At 32.7% G+C, this 14,308-nt stretch overlaps 1 long non-coding RNA gene across 1 annotated transcript; it reads left to right on the forward strand.

Annotated features, from left to right (window-relative positions):
- Positions 1-281: 281 nt before the first annotated feature.
- Positions 282-2,283, forward strand: LOC114405411. The gene is made up of 3 exons (XR_003665202.1): positions 282-376; positions 2,046-2,106; positions 2,242-2,283. It is a non-coding gene; the product is annotated as an uncharacterized LOC114405411 (long non-coding RNA).
- The last annotated feature ends 12,025 nt before the right edge of the window (positions 2,284-14,308 follow it).

The following is a 14,308-nucleotide window of genomic DNA, read 5'->3' on the forward strand; positions in this document are numbered from 1 at the left end:
GTTCCCAGTTCCACTTTCATGGCAAAACTTTTTATTCCATCAAAATCACTTTGAGTCTCACTTGAAATTATAAAACAATGTTCACATATCCATTAGCTTCTCATTGATAGTTCTTAATCCTCAAATCAACTGTATTTTAATTTTCTCTCCTTTTTATTCTTTTTTCTTTTCTGTCAAGTTGTTGTGATCCATATAGGTTCTAGGTAGTAATTTTTAAGATTCCTTGAATTTTGATATTTTAAAGAGTGAATTTTTAAGCTCCTAGAATCTCCATTTGGGTGCAGGAAATAATCTTCATCCATCCTTTCTTCATGTATTTCTCTCTAAGGAAAAGACAAGAGTTGGAATCATTTTGGGTTTTGAAGAGTAAAGATAGGTGGGAAAAGATGAGGATTTTCCTAATCCTATAATTTTCAATTTGCATGCGAATTTGATTCTTAGAGCACTAAGTCTCTCTTTGTCTAATTGGTTGCCGTTGTTAGTCTAATACATATTTAGAACCTGTTTTTGATTTGTATTGAGCCCCATGCCCCAATTTTGTTCTGTAAATATGGATTTATGAACAGCCATGGTAATTGCCTTGGTGTTAAAACAAAGTTGGCCAAGGACTAGTGTCTTAAAGCTTATTAAAATTCATATAATTTATTTTCTTGATTTCCTGCTGTTGGTGAATTTATAAAATTAAGAGGTTTTCATGCAGGCATTTCCCATATGTCTAATGCATGATATATGATTTTAAGTGACGATATTATTGTTGCTCTAAGTTCCAAGTAGAATAGGAGCCTTGCAAGATTGACCAGCCAAGTATTGAGAAGCCTTGCAAGCCTTTAGGAAGATGTATTAGAGTGGTATAGGTCAACATCGAAATTGTAGATGATAGTGATTGTTAGCAATATGCTCGAAACCCATACAAGCAGGCCCAAGAGGAATACGGCGTGAAAACAAATCATATATTAGACATGAAAATATAAAAAACAGTCTCCCTTTGCTCGACTATTTATGTGTGTGTCATGAAAATTTAAATAATTTCAGAAAATATACTTTGATATTTGTTAATTTTATTAGGCGCAAAACTTATAAATTCATTTAATTACCTTATAATCTACTTCAAACAAAATGAAATTTGTTTAGTACACAAACTTATTTTAGTTGTTTATAGTTTATTTTCAAGCTAATTGAAGTAGCAGTTAACTTAAATATAAGTTATTAGCATTTTTTTCTTCTCAAATTTTATTTTCTCTAATTTATTTAAAAATATTTTTTATCCTTTATTGAATTTAAAAACCCTTTTACCTATTTTCATATTGCTAATTTATTATGGGAAACTATATACTAGATGACATGTTTATTACCTTTTTTATTATGAAACTTTAAATACTGCTTTTTATATTTTGTTTCGTAAAACTATTTATTTTAATGAATTATTGCATTGTTAATTTTTTATTTATATGTAAATATTTGGTCCCAAAAAAAAGTTAATAAACAAATCAAGCTTATATGGAAAAAAATTTCTTTGTTGTTTACAAATAATATTCTTAAATAAAGTATTTAAATGTTCAAAAATAATTTTAAACAATATAAGTTTATTTAATTTAATTATAATATATAAAAAATGAAAAAATTATTTAAAATCATATTAGTTGATGAAAATACTTAAATATGTAGGTACGTAATTCCTTCTTTAAGATAAATAAATAATTAGTTCCACCATATCATGAATTTTTTTTTAGTCTCATAGCATTATATTTGGTAAACTATACTCGATAACATTTTTTGCCCACTAAGATATAAATTCTTTTGTATTGCTTGAATACGTGCCATCCTGTTATATATGATTATCTTTGCATGTTATTATATCTCCAACTCTATAACTTTTAGGCATAAGCAAGAAGTTATGTTCTTTCTTCGTGTTTTAAAATATTTTAGAATTATGTTGATATATTATTGTTTTAAAATATTGTGTGCGCTCTGTAATTAATTTTACTTGCAAGCTAAAGTTTTGCATTGTTGCACTTATTAGTTTGATACCTTGCTCCTTTTCTTAGGTATATGCTGTTTTGGCTTGTTATTTTGAGTGCAAAATTTGCGTTTGCTTACTTTCTTCAGGTTAGTGATACATAGTCTTGGGATTAGTAGATATACATTTGGAATTATACATAATTTGTTTGTGTGTATGAAGGTACATATACTGGTGAGCATATATGCATGTATGATTTATTGTCTTATTTGTGTAGTTTGTAGATCAGGCCTCTAGTGGACCAAACAATGACTATTATAAAAGAGGATAATATAAATTATGTTTGTCAAATTCTTTTTTAAGAGTCACTGGATTTGTCAAATTATAAAAGAGGATAATATGAATTTGCTAGTAGAAGGGATTTGAATCCATAATCTCGCCCTTACCTTGTCCCTTCAACCACCAAGCAAACCTATCTATTGGATTTTTATATCTTGACATAGATCTAAAAGGGAAAAAACTGAACGGGCCTGGCTGATTATTTTAGGTTGTGTTTGGAAATCTTTTTTTATCCATGTCAAATGGATGTTTTACACTTCCAATGCTTAAACATAGAAACAAGGTTAATGTTGGATTGGTAATGAATAATATCCAAACACATTTGTCTTTCATAAAGAAGTGTGTTTGCAATTTTTGCTGACAGAAGTAAGACTATAGATCTTATGTTTACCTATTGAATTGCTAGTTAAGATCTTTCACTATTAGAAAATACACTTTCAAAATCGATTATTTACGACATTCTACATCGATTTTAAAACCGATGTTGAAAGTATTGATGTTGAATGTATTATTGTTAACATCGGTTTTTAAAAACTGATGCTAACATCGGTTTTCTAAATAACCGATGTTATATATAAAGAACTACAGCAAAATAAGTGTATACATGATGAATGTTGACATTGGTTTTGATGTAAAACCAATGTTAACTAATAGATTAACATCGATTTTCTCGAAAAACCGATGCTAACTAATAGATTAACATCGGTTTTTTTTATGTATAACCGATGTGAACGTTCATCATCTATACACTTATTTTGTTGTAGTTAGTTATATATAACATTGGTTATTTATAAATAACCGATGTTAACGTTTGTATATTAGCATCGGTTATGTATAAATAACCGATGTTATTAGAAATAACCAACATCAGTTTATTGAAAAACTGATGTTAAGGTGTATGTTGACATCGGTTTTTCTAAATAACCGATGTTGTTTACTATATTAACATTGGTTTTTATTAATAACCGATGTTGTTTTCAAGTTTTTTTTATATAAACTTTATGTTTTTACAATAAACCCAAAATTGTACCTGTAAAATGCAATTTCAGACCCAATTTACAACAAATAAACATTTTATTATGCTTTCAAGCAATTTTAATCACAATAAACAATGAATAATTGATTTATTATTAACAAATATCAACAAATTATTTCAATGTTCAAATAACATAGGAAATGGCAAAAATGTTACACCAAAGTAAACTGAGCTAAATTTAATGTCCCTAAATCCTAGCTCTGAGCTCTAACTCGGAGATAATACTGTCCCCACTGGATCCGAAGCGCCTTTAATCTCTCTGGCTCCAATGGCCTAGGATCGTTAAAATAATGCATGATGAAATAAATGATAAGTTAATAATGTAATACAAATTATAAAAAAAATCGAATTTGTTTAAAATAAACGTACCGCTTTCTAGTTATTCCTAAAACTTCCTAATATGATGGTGGACATCCAGTGCATGACATAATAGCCGCACTCAGTGCTTCCTTTTTGTCTATTACACTAAATACATAATGAAATTTGGATATTAATTAAACAATTAGTGTACCCACACATAAGAAGTATATATAAGTGGAAGTTTTATGTAAATGACGTACCTTGACGACAATCCACCTAGCAGCAACCTTTGATTTAGATTGTGGAGCATCATCAAGACCTTTTAAAGCACTGTACTAGACGAGTAACAATTAAAAATTGATGTTGTTGACGTATTTCAATGCAAATGTATTGAAAAGAATACTAACCTATTAATTATCCCCTTAAGGTAGTTGTATGGCCTGTTATGCAATGAACAAAACCAGACAACTAGGTATTCCTTGGGCAGGATGACCACCATCTGCCAGTGTCCGCTGTAGTGGAGACAAATATGGGTTAGTATATTAGTAAACATTAATTATATTCAGTTATTTTGTGTGACTTACCCATTCAAGTAGGCTCCAAGGTAGACATCACGTTTTGAACTCTGCATCCAACTCTTTATGTATCTTTTAGCCTCAAACTGCGATTGCCAGACCTCTAAATGGACTGTGGCTCTAGGAATCCATACAGATCAAAATTCCCAGCTCGTATACTTGTTTCAGTCAGATTCCTATTTATATTAAGTCAAAGTTAAATATTTATGAATTGAAAGTAATAACTTAGGTAATTAAAAGTAATCTAAAATGACTTACAGAATCCATATTGTAACACTGATATGTTGAGCCATTGACCACCATGTACGATTTCAGAGAGGTCTTCATGCTTTATGTAGAGTGGGAAGTTTGGATTAAAGACCCCAAACACGATGGCATCCCATGTAACACATCCAGGGTGCTCTGGACGTCCAATAACAGCAGTGAGAACATCCTGATGTCCATGGGGGACGAAGGATCCCTGTGAAGCCTGCTCCTCAAAGGAATCCTGCACAGAAAAGGCACATTTTCACATGGCATTCACAAAATAAAGAAATATAATTCTAATGGTTAGTTGAAAATGACTTGCGATCATCTCAGCGATTTCCTTTGCAGCCTCAGCTGTCATCTCCCCTATTTTCTTGGTGCGGGCCATCTTCCACTTCACGTGGCGTCTGACGGGGGATGGAGGGTCGTTGACACCATCAACGCTTCCTGACTGTGCAGCTTCCTCCAGCTTCTTCCTGGTCTTCTCAGCCAGGAGCTTATGCTCTAAATATTCATAACCCCCACGAGACAAAACATGGGGGGTAGTGTTCTATTTTTGGATGACCTTTGCCTTTTTCCGCACATCCTGCAAAAATAAAACAATAATCTTTCAAATTGCTAGAATGAATTATAACAAGTTAATGTTTTTTGAAAAACAACTTAAATAGCAAGGTACATACCTCCCAAGAAGGGTCTTTGCAAGTTTGGCAAAACTGGGCCCATTTTTCCTTGCTTATGTCGTATTTCTCACAGACAGTGTTGTCCACACCATCCTGATTGGCTGTAAGGGCTCATTTCCACGTGGGCCCATTTTAGGCAGCGTGTTGTCCTCTGGAAGCAGATTATGCGTTACCTCAAGCAGTAAGGTTAAACTTTTGTCACTCCACCCATACCTGGCCTTCACATTAACCAGACTTAACACCGCAGACAACAGGGTTAAGGAATTCTTGCACCCTGTATACAAAGGCTTCTTTGAATCACTCTACAATCCTTCAAACACAGGGGCATGTGTTTGCTGAAAAGACTCTTGTCCAAGGTCACGAATCATGTCCTCCAAACGATCTCCCATTTCTACATCAAACAGTTCAGATTGGGACCCACTCTGCATGTCTGTCACTTCACCATGTCATATCCACGTCGTGTAATTCTTCTTAATCCCATCACACAATAGATGGTCCCGTATGTCGTCTAGTAGTTGTCGTCTTCCGTTCAAACAGTTGATGCAAGGACAATAATATTTTCCTTATTCATTCGGTCGACCTCTTTCTGAAGCAAATTGCAAGAACTGCTCGACGACATCCTCATATTCTGGGCTCATGCGACTTTGATTCATCCAACTTAGATCCATCTAAGCAATTCCATGCATGAAAATCTCACTTTTTTATTTATAGGTGTGGCCCTATCCCATTTAGGAAGACTGTCTTTTATGTTAGCTTCATACATCAGGGTTAGCATTATTTTGAAAATTTTGACTAAATTTCGGTAGCATTTCACATTGGTCTCCAAGTACACGACATGACATCGGTGAAATTAATTTCCTGATAATCAAGTATGCACTCAGAGAACAACTTGAAATACATTGTACCAAAATTTCATCAAATTAATTAAAATAATAATAACCTTAATGAATGAATCTAACATAAAAATACCACTCTCCCCAAACTGTCCAAGCGGATAATTTAAGACTAAATACAATGACTAATGCAAACTGTCCGCAAGAATCATTGCATTCAGTCTCAAACGGGAATCTAAGGTTCACTCAGCATGAACAATAGTTGTTTATATAGCAAATTACATTGATGACATATAAGAATATACAAAATGTAAATTTTGATTATAGACAAATATCGACATCAACAGTTGTTTGTATAGAATATTACATTCTATAGAAGCAAGCTTCATGATGATGAATCAAGTTGATTCAAGAAGTTTTGATAATGACAAAGATGATGACAAAAAGCCCAAAGAATGATTTCAAGATTTAGTCAACAAGTTCAAGATCAAGTTCAAGAGAAGTTTGATTTCAAGATTCAAGAAAAGATGAATTCAAGTTTTAAGAGAAGAATTCAAGAAGACTTTACAAGGGGAAGTATTGAAAAGATTTTTCAATAAACAAACATAGCACAATTTTGTTTTTCAAAAGAGTTTTTCACAAAATTTTCTAAGTTACCAGAGTTTTTACTCTCTAGTAATCGATTACCAGTTTCCTGTAATCGATTACCAGTGGAAAAGTTTGATTTCAAAAGCTTTTAACTGAATTTACAACGTTTCAATTGATTTCAAAATGGTGTAATCGATTACAAGGATTTGGTAATCGATTACCAGTGACAAGTTTTGAACAAAAATCAAAAGATGTAACTCTTCCAATGGTTTTCAGGTTTTTCTAAAGGTTATAACTCTTCCAATGGTTTTCTTGACCAGACTTGAAGAGTCTATAAAAGCAAGACCTTGATTTACATTTGTAGTGAACTTACAACATTAACAAACAACTTTTCCACATATTCTTTTACAACATTTGAATCTCTTTGAACATCTTCTTCTTCTTCTTCTTTTGCAAAAAGCTTTCTTAAGTTTTCTAGTTTTCCAAACCTTGAAAACAAAAGTGTGCTATTCATCTTTTTCTTTCTCTTCTCCCTTTGCCAAAAAGAATTCGCCAAGGACTAACCGCCTGAATTCTTTTTGTGTCTCTCTTCTCCCTTTTCCAAAAGAACAAAGGACTAACCGCCTGAATTCTTTTTCGTCTCCCTTCTCCCTTTTCAAAGAATTCAAAATGACACAGTCTGAGAATTCTTTTGATTCTTCCCTTTCCCTTATACAAAAGATTTCAAAGGAATAACCGCCTAAGATATCTTTTGTATCCCCTTCACAAAGTTTCAAAGGACTAACCGCCTGAAAACTTTGTCTTAACATATTGGAGGGTACATCCTTTGTGGTACAAGTAGAGGGTACATCTACTTGGGTTGTTGTAACTGAGAACAAGAGAGGGTACATTTCTTGTGGATCATTTCAAGTGGAGGATACATCCACTTGGTTGTTACAAAGAGAACAAGGGAGGGTACATCCCTTGTGGATCTTTAAAGGATTTTACAAGGTTGAAAAGAAATCTCAAGGATCGCAGGTTGTTTGGGGACTGGATGTAGGCACGGGTTGTTACCGAACCAGTATAAAACTCTTGTGTTTGTCTTCTTCTTCCCTACACTCTTTAATTTCTGCTGTTCACTTTAATTACTGCTTTTACTTTTGGTTAAGTTTCTATTTCTGTTCTTTACTTTCTTAAAAACATAGTAAAAGCCTAAGAAGGATTAGATTTTTAATTAGTAAAGGTTCATTAATAATTAATTCAACCCCCCTTCTTAATTATTTCGAGGCCACTTGATCCAACACATTCATGACATACAAAAAAATACAAAATGTAAATTTCGATTAGACATAAATATCGACATCAACAGTTCTTTATGTAACTAATTTGGAATTCTGGGTTTCGGGGTGCTTATGCTTTATTATTGTAGTTGGGTATGTGTCTTCTTTTATGAATATGTTAGAGGTATGATAGATTCATTTTATCTGTGATTCATTGTTATCTGAGGCTTTTGTATTGGAGAGGGACGGTCTTGAAGCAACAGTCTTGTTTGGCCATTGTTGATTCAATGGAGTTTTTTGAGTTGAATCCTATCTTCCAAAACCCCAAATCCATGTCTTATTCTGTGCTTCCCCTCCAACTTGGTGTGGGATTGGCGTTTGGAGGGCTGATTTGTAAGGACAAGTCTGGTTGTGCTGGGAATATCTCCTAACAGACATGACTTTATCTCTTTATGCTGCTGATAAATAACTTGATATTATTAGTTGGTTTGAGCCTTTTTTGGAGGAGGTGGTGGTAGAGAGTGGTAATAGTATGGTTTTTTCTTTGGTGGGGGTGCTGGTGAGTGGTAGACATAGGGAGGGTGTGGGTGTGGATGAGGATGGGGGTGAGGGTGAGGGTACACTGGAGGTGGGAGAGATGGGTACTTGTAGGGATTCCTAGGAGGAGGTGGTAGGGAGTGGATGCTTTTTAGTAGTGGGGTTGGAGAGGGCTGGCTTGGCTATGAGCATCTATATGGATGTGTATACTTGTATAAACTGTTTAAGGCTTCAATTCACTTACTAATCATTTTGTGGGTGAGTGTAAACTGTGGACAAGGGTCATGATTTGGCCAGTGTTCAACCATGGGTTGTTGGGGATGTTTTAGATTTACTTTTCCGAAAATCCATGAGGTGTTAATGGAGTTGTGATTGAAATTGGATGATGGATTGATCATACAGGTAATTAGGAAGGTCCTTAAAGATCAACATAATGTATTAAGAGAAGAAAAAGAGATGAGAGAGAAGAAAATCAGAGAGAAAAATTTATTTTTCTACTCTGCCAAGGGAGAAAACCCTTCTACAATTGTTAAGTTTGCAAACTTAGTGCATGTTTGCATTAAACTTAAGCTTGCAAACGGATTTCAAGGTGGATTTCAAGGATAACAGGTCAGTGAACCCAGAGAAATACACTTTCAGCCTAACAAGAAGGAAGCCTATTGGTTTGGAAGAGAAAAGGAAGCCTATTAGTTGGGCACTTTTCTGATCCAATTTCTATCAACGAGTATAAGAGGATTAGAGAAAAATGGAGACACTTACATCACATTTTTGTGTTATAGTAGGAGGATTGAAAGTTAATTTTGGGCTGCATGGCTTGGTCACCTCAATGTTGCAAGGAAGTATGATATTTGGGGTTTATATTGTCATATTCTAAGGCAGCACAACATTCCAATAAGTCCTAAGATTGCAAGGCAGCATGATTTTGGTAAAATTTTAGTGGAATCGGGCTCTAAGAAAGCTATTGGGTTTGTGTTAGATGGATGCCCTACATCTACATCTACATTGCTGCATCATTGTTTCCCATTCTGTCATGAGTTGAAAGCTCTAACCTCTGCTACAAATCAGAAATCAAGCAAACCTTAGATCAACACATTGAAAGTGGTTCACTTTCATCACAAATCAATAGCAGTGCTTCTCAAGTGGATTCACCCTAAGCTATTATTACTAGTCCTGGTAATGCTAATCCAGTAGCTGTTGCTGCTCTAGAAAATAAGGATCTAGCATTCCTAGTCACTCAACTTGGTTCAGATTCACACCAAAGCAACAACAACAACAATAGTGATGGTGATGATAGCCAATTTTATCCTCTCCTACCTTTCAATCACTCCAGCCTAAAAGACAAAAGTTGGACACCAAAGAAAATGAATAGAGAAATGGGTGCAGCTGTATGAGCAACACGTATCCGAGACAATAGTGAGATTTCATTCAGGAAAGTAGCAGAAAATATGCCGCAGCCTTCATGTGCTTGTATTGCAAGCAGGCTAGGAAAAGGTGATTAGTGAACTGGAATATACAATATGGAAAGGAAAAAAAAACTGCCTAACGTTCTCTAATGAAACGGGGCTTATAAACAGTGCTTGCTTGCTTGCTAGCTAGCTTACACCATTCTTTCCTGGGGAAGGATAGGACGACTATAGATGTAATGTAATTTAGTTCTCAAGATAGTAATAAAAGCCCCTTAAATTTCTATTTCTATTTTTTACACCTTTAATACTCAAACATATAAAATATAAAATATAAAATATAAAATATATAAGAAACTAATAAAGATAAAGACAAAAAAACAAGGAAATATAAACTAGCCTCACTTTTTCAATAGAAGGAACAGATTGTACGAAGGCTAAAGGATTCAATCTTACTTCTGATGCTGATAGAGGTTGAGATATTCCAGTGCTTGTAACCTCTGAACAAAGAAGCTATCAGTAAAGCAATAAATAATTATAGCCATGCTACATAGCCTAACTGCTTTTTTTTCTAAATTATAGCCATGCTACACAGCCTAACCCACTATTAAAAAGTTGATGGGTTGACCTTCAAATAAGTTTTAAAAAAGGGCAGTTGACCCACCATCCCACCATTGGCCTAGGTTGACCTGTTTTTCCATCTAGAAATCATGCATCATATATAAATGGAAAAGCTGCTTCCCACAAACTAACTACCACTATTCTTTTTGGCCAAGCAAAGACAAGCAAAAGTTAAAGCTAGTTTCATATGTTTTACCAACAAAATTCCACCCTAAATTCCAGACTCAATTTTTATTGTCTTTGTAATGTCATTCTATAAAAATCCTATCAGTTTTAAAAGATTTGGAGAAAGAGATTCTCATGGAAAGACAATACAAAGGCAATACAAGTTGATCTGATAGCTTTAGATGCAACTATAAAGTAGTTCCATGAATAAGATGGAGCTACTAGTTCAAAAATTGAGAGTGCAAAAAATGGGGAAAGGTCAAAACCATTGAATATTTCTATTCTTTATTTCTATTAGTTTCAATACTATTACTTCAGTACAAATTTTCAAATAAAAATAATAGAGTTAATCTATTTTTAATTACTATGATACACACAAGAAGAAATTTCATCATCTTTAGCAAATTCTCTTCCAATGAAATCTGCAACTACAAAAGATTTTCAACAAGTCAAACTGCCCCGCAACAAGCTTTAGATGCAACTCACTTGAATTCAACATTAATTCCCCCTCTCAAATGTGTATTACCACATTCAAATTCTCAACAAGTCAAACTGCCCCACAATATGACTACACAAACATGGACCAAAATCAAAGCCCAAACTATAACCATTGCCCCCAAATATTCAAAGTGAATTAAACTCTAACAAGGACTTGCACAGGCATGCAAGTCCTTGAATTTCACAGACTTCCACCCATATGTAGCTGTTTTTGAATTTCAATATCTTATTCCTAGCTTTTTTTCCTTCTCTCTGTGCCCAACAGAACAAACATAATTAAGAAAACTAATAGAGTGAAATTGATTGAAAATCGGAATGATACAAAATATGTATGATAAATGCATATAATGTAGGGACTTCATCATCATGATGCATAATATTAAAAGTAAAAAACACACAAAGGTATTTTCTACCTTACAAAGGTTATGGGTTGCTGGAAATCAATTTCTCATTTTTAGGAATATATGAGACCATTTGTGTTACGGGGATTAAATTTTGTTATCAACTTCTACAAACAAATCTCAACTCAAAAGCCAACTACCCTCAAGCCAAATAATTGTTGGTGTTTTAATTTAAAATTTATAAATATATTAATTATATTAATTCTATTTTATAAAATAAAATATTTATTTTAGATTTTCTTAAGATTTTGTTTTAATGAGTCAAACTAGTTTGTTAGATTTGTTTTGACAACTGTAGGTTAGTTTCCAACGGTCATATTTCCAACGGTCATATTTTGTTTGTTGCTTAAGGTGATCTGTGCCTATATATTATCTTTCCTCATTTCTAAAAAGGGGACAGAACAACAGTCTCACCTTTTTCTCCCAAAATTTTCTATTTCTTCTCTTATAAAATAATTTATTTCTTGAGAGTAAGAGCATTGGTGTTCATAAGGTTCGGGGATCCTTTCGCTGCACACGATCGGAACCAACGGGTTGTCGTATCTTGGGAGAGGAGCGCAATCAGAATTTCTTATCCGTGCAGTGGGGGCGTTTTCTCTCTAAGGATAGCGTTTACGCGCTTCAACCCAGGCTATATCTTTCTTCCCTTAATTTTTTTTTCTTGTACTTATTGTATGTTATAATGCATTATTCATGTGCTGTCAATTAAATTTAATTTACTACTGCTATTTTGTTATTTAATTCAAGACTGTGCATCTTCTTCATATTTATTTTCTTTCATTTTTTATTTTATTTTCCAACAGTCTTAGAGAGAAAATTGTTTTAGAGAGAAAATGTTTTATACTTTCTTCTTGCATAGTCTTTTCTACATTAGCATGATGATTGTATCAAAATATCTATAATGGATATGATTGAGTTCCTTTTTAGTAAGTCTCAAAAATTAATGGATGAAGACACAATGTATTATGTTTTATTAAGAATGTTTTATTATATTATTTCATTTCCTTAAATTTTACATTAGTGAGAGATTGTTGAAAAATATTTTCTTATAATTTGAAATTTAAAATATATTTTCTTTATTAATGATGGTTTTGAAGATAAAATGCTTTTAGAATTAGTTTATGTGAAAAACTAAAAGCATACTTCTAATTTCATTCCTATATGATTAGAAAACTATCTTTTACTTGGTCAAATGATCCTGTGAACACAAGTCTTTAAAATCAGGACATTTGTTGTTTGGTTTTTAATTTTTATTGTTTAACGTCATTATTATTACTGCAAGTATTTTGTTGCTACATGTTGACTGATTGTCTCTTTATTTATAACTCATTGATAAAAGATAAGCCTATGAAAATATAACACACAAAAATAATAAAATAAATACTTTGGTGAAACTTTATATTTTGCATGTCGTATTCTTAAAAGAGTACCTTATAAACAAAAGAAAAATCTTTATGAGCTATGGAGAAAAAGAGAATCAAATCTGAAATATCTTAAAGTGTGGGGGTGTCTAGTAAAGGTTAATATCCCTATTAATAAGAAAAGGAAAATTGAAAAAAAAAATATTAATTATATTTTGTTGGATATTTTTTACATAATACTACTTATAGATTCTTAGTTATTAATTCAGAAGTATTTGAAATTTCTAATGGTACTATTATGGAGTCTATAGATGTGACTTTCTTTGAAAATATTTTTTCTTGAAAAATAAATTGTTAAATCTTTGTATGGTTTGAAACAAGCTCCAAAGCATTGACACAAAAGTTTGATTAAGTTATTCTTTTGTATGATTTTCAAATTAATGATAGTGATAAATGTGTGTATGTGAAACAATTTGATGATAATGGATGCGTCATTTTATGTATCTGGATGACATATTGATATTTGGTAGTAAATGAATTTCATAAATGATGTGAAGTTTTTTTTGTCTAGAAATTTTGATATGAAAGACCTTGGTTGTGTAGATGTGATTTTGGGTATTAAGCTTATAGAGAAAAATGATGGTATGATTTTTTTTTATCCAATCTTAGTATGTTGAAAAGCTATATATCAAAGAAGTTTAATCATTTTGATGTGAAAACATGTTTCTGCTCCTTATGACTCATCTATTGAGTTAAAGAAAAGTTTGAGTAAACTAATTTTTTTTTACATGAATATTCTCAAATTATTGGTTCTATGTTACATTTGACAAACTTCTCTAGGCTTGACATTGCATATGCAATTGGTAGATTAGAAAGTAATTGAGGGATTTAGTGATACAAAATTGAAGTTTTGATTTTGATGAAATAAAATTGACGAGTGATTATGTCTTTGCTTTAGATGGTTGTGTAGTATCATGAAAATTTACTAGACAAATTATTATTTCACATGAAAGCAAAAATTATTGCTTTAAACACTGCTACTAGTGAGGCTGAATTTCTTAAAAATGTATTATATGATTTGTCATTGTTAATTAAGCGTATACCTCTAATTCCAATGCATTGTGATAGTCAAGTTGCTATATCTAAAGTTACTAGCAAAAATTTTAATGAAAAAAGAAGACACTTAAGAGTGAGACATAAGTCTATCAGAAATTTGATTTCTCATGGTGTCATTTCTCTTGACTTTGTCAGGTCAGAAAATAATATTGCGGATCCGCTTACAAAAAGTTTGACATGTCAACAAGTATTTGAGTCGTCGAGGGGAATGAGATTAAAGCCCATTATTTAGTTACAACAATGAACACCCGTCTCCGTGTGATTGGTGATCCCATGAATGGAGTTCAACGGGTAAAAACGAAATTGTTTGTTAACTAAAGTACACCAAAATGAAATTTGGCAGAGTTGTTCCGTTTCTCATTCCTATGACGAGGTGTATTATAAATTGTGGCA

The sequence above is a fragment of the Glycine soja genome, chromosome 3 (assembly GCF_004193775.1).
Source record: "Glycine soja cultivar W05 chromosome 3, ASM419377v2, whole genome shotgun sequence".
NCBI classification, from domain to species: Eukaryota; Viridiplantae; Streptophyta; class Magnoliopsida; order Fabales; family Fabaceae; genus Glycine; species Glycine soja.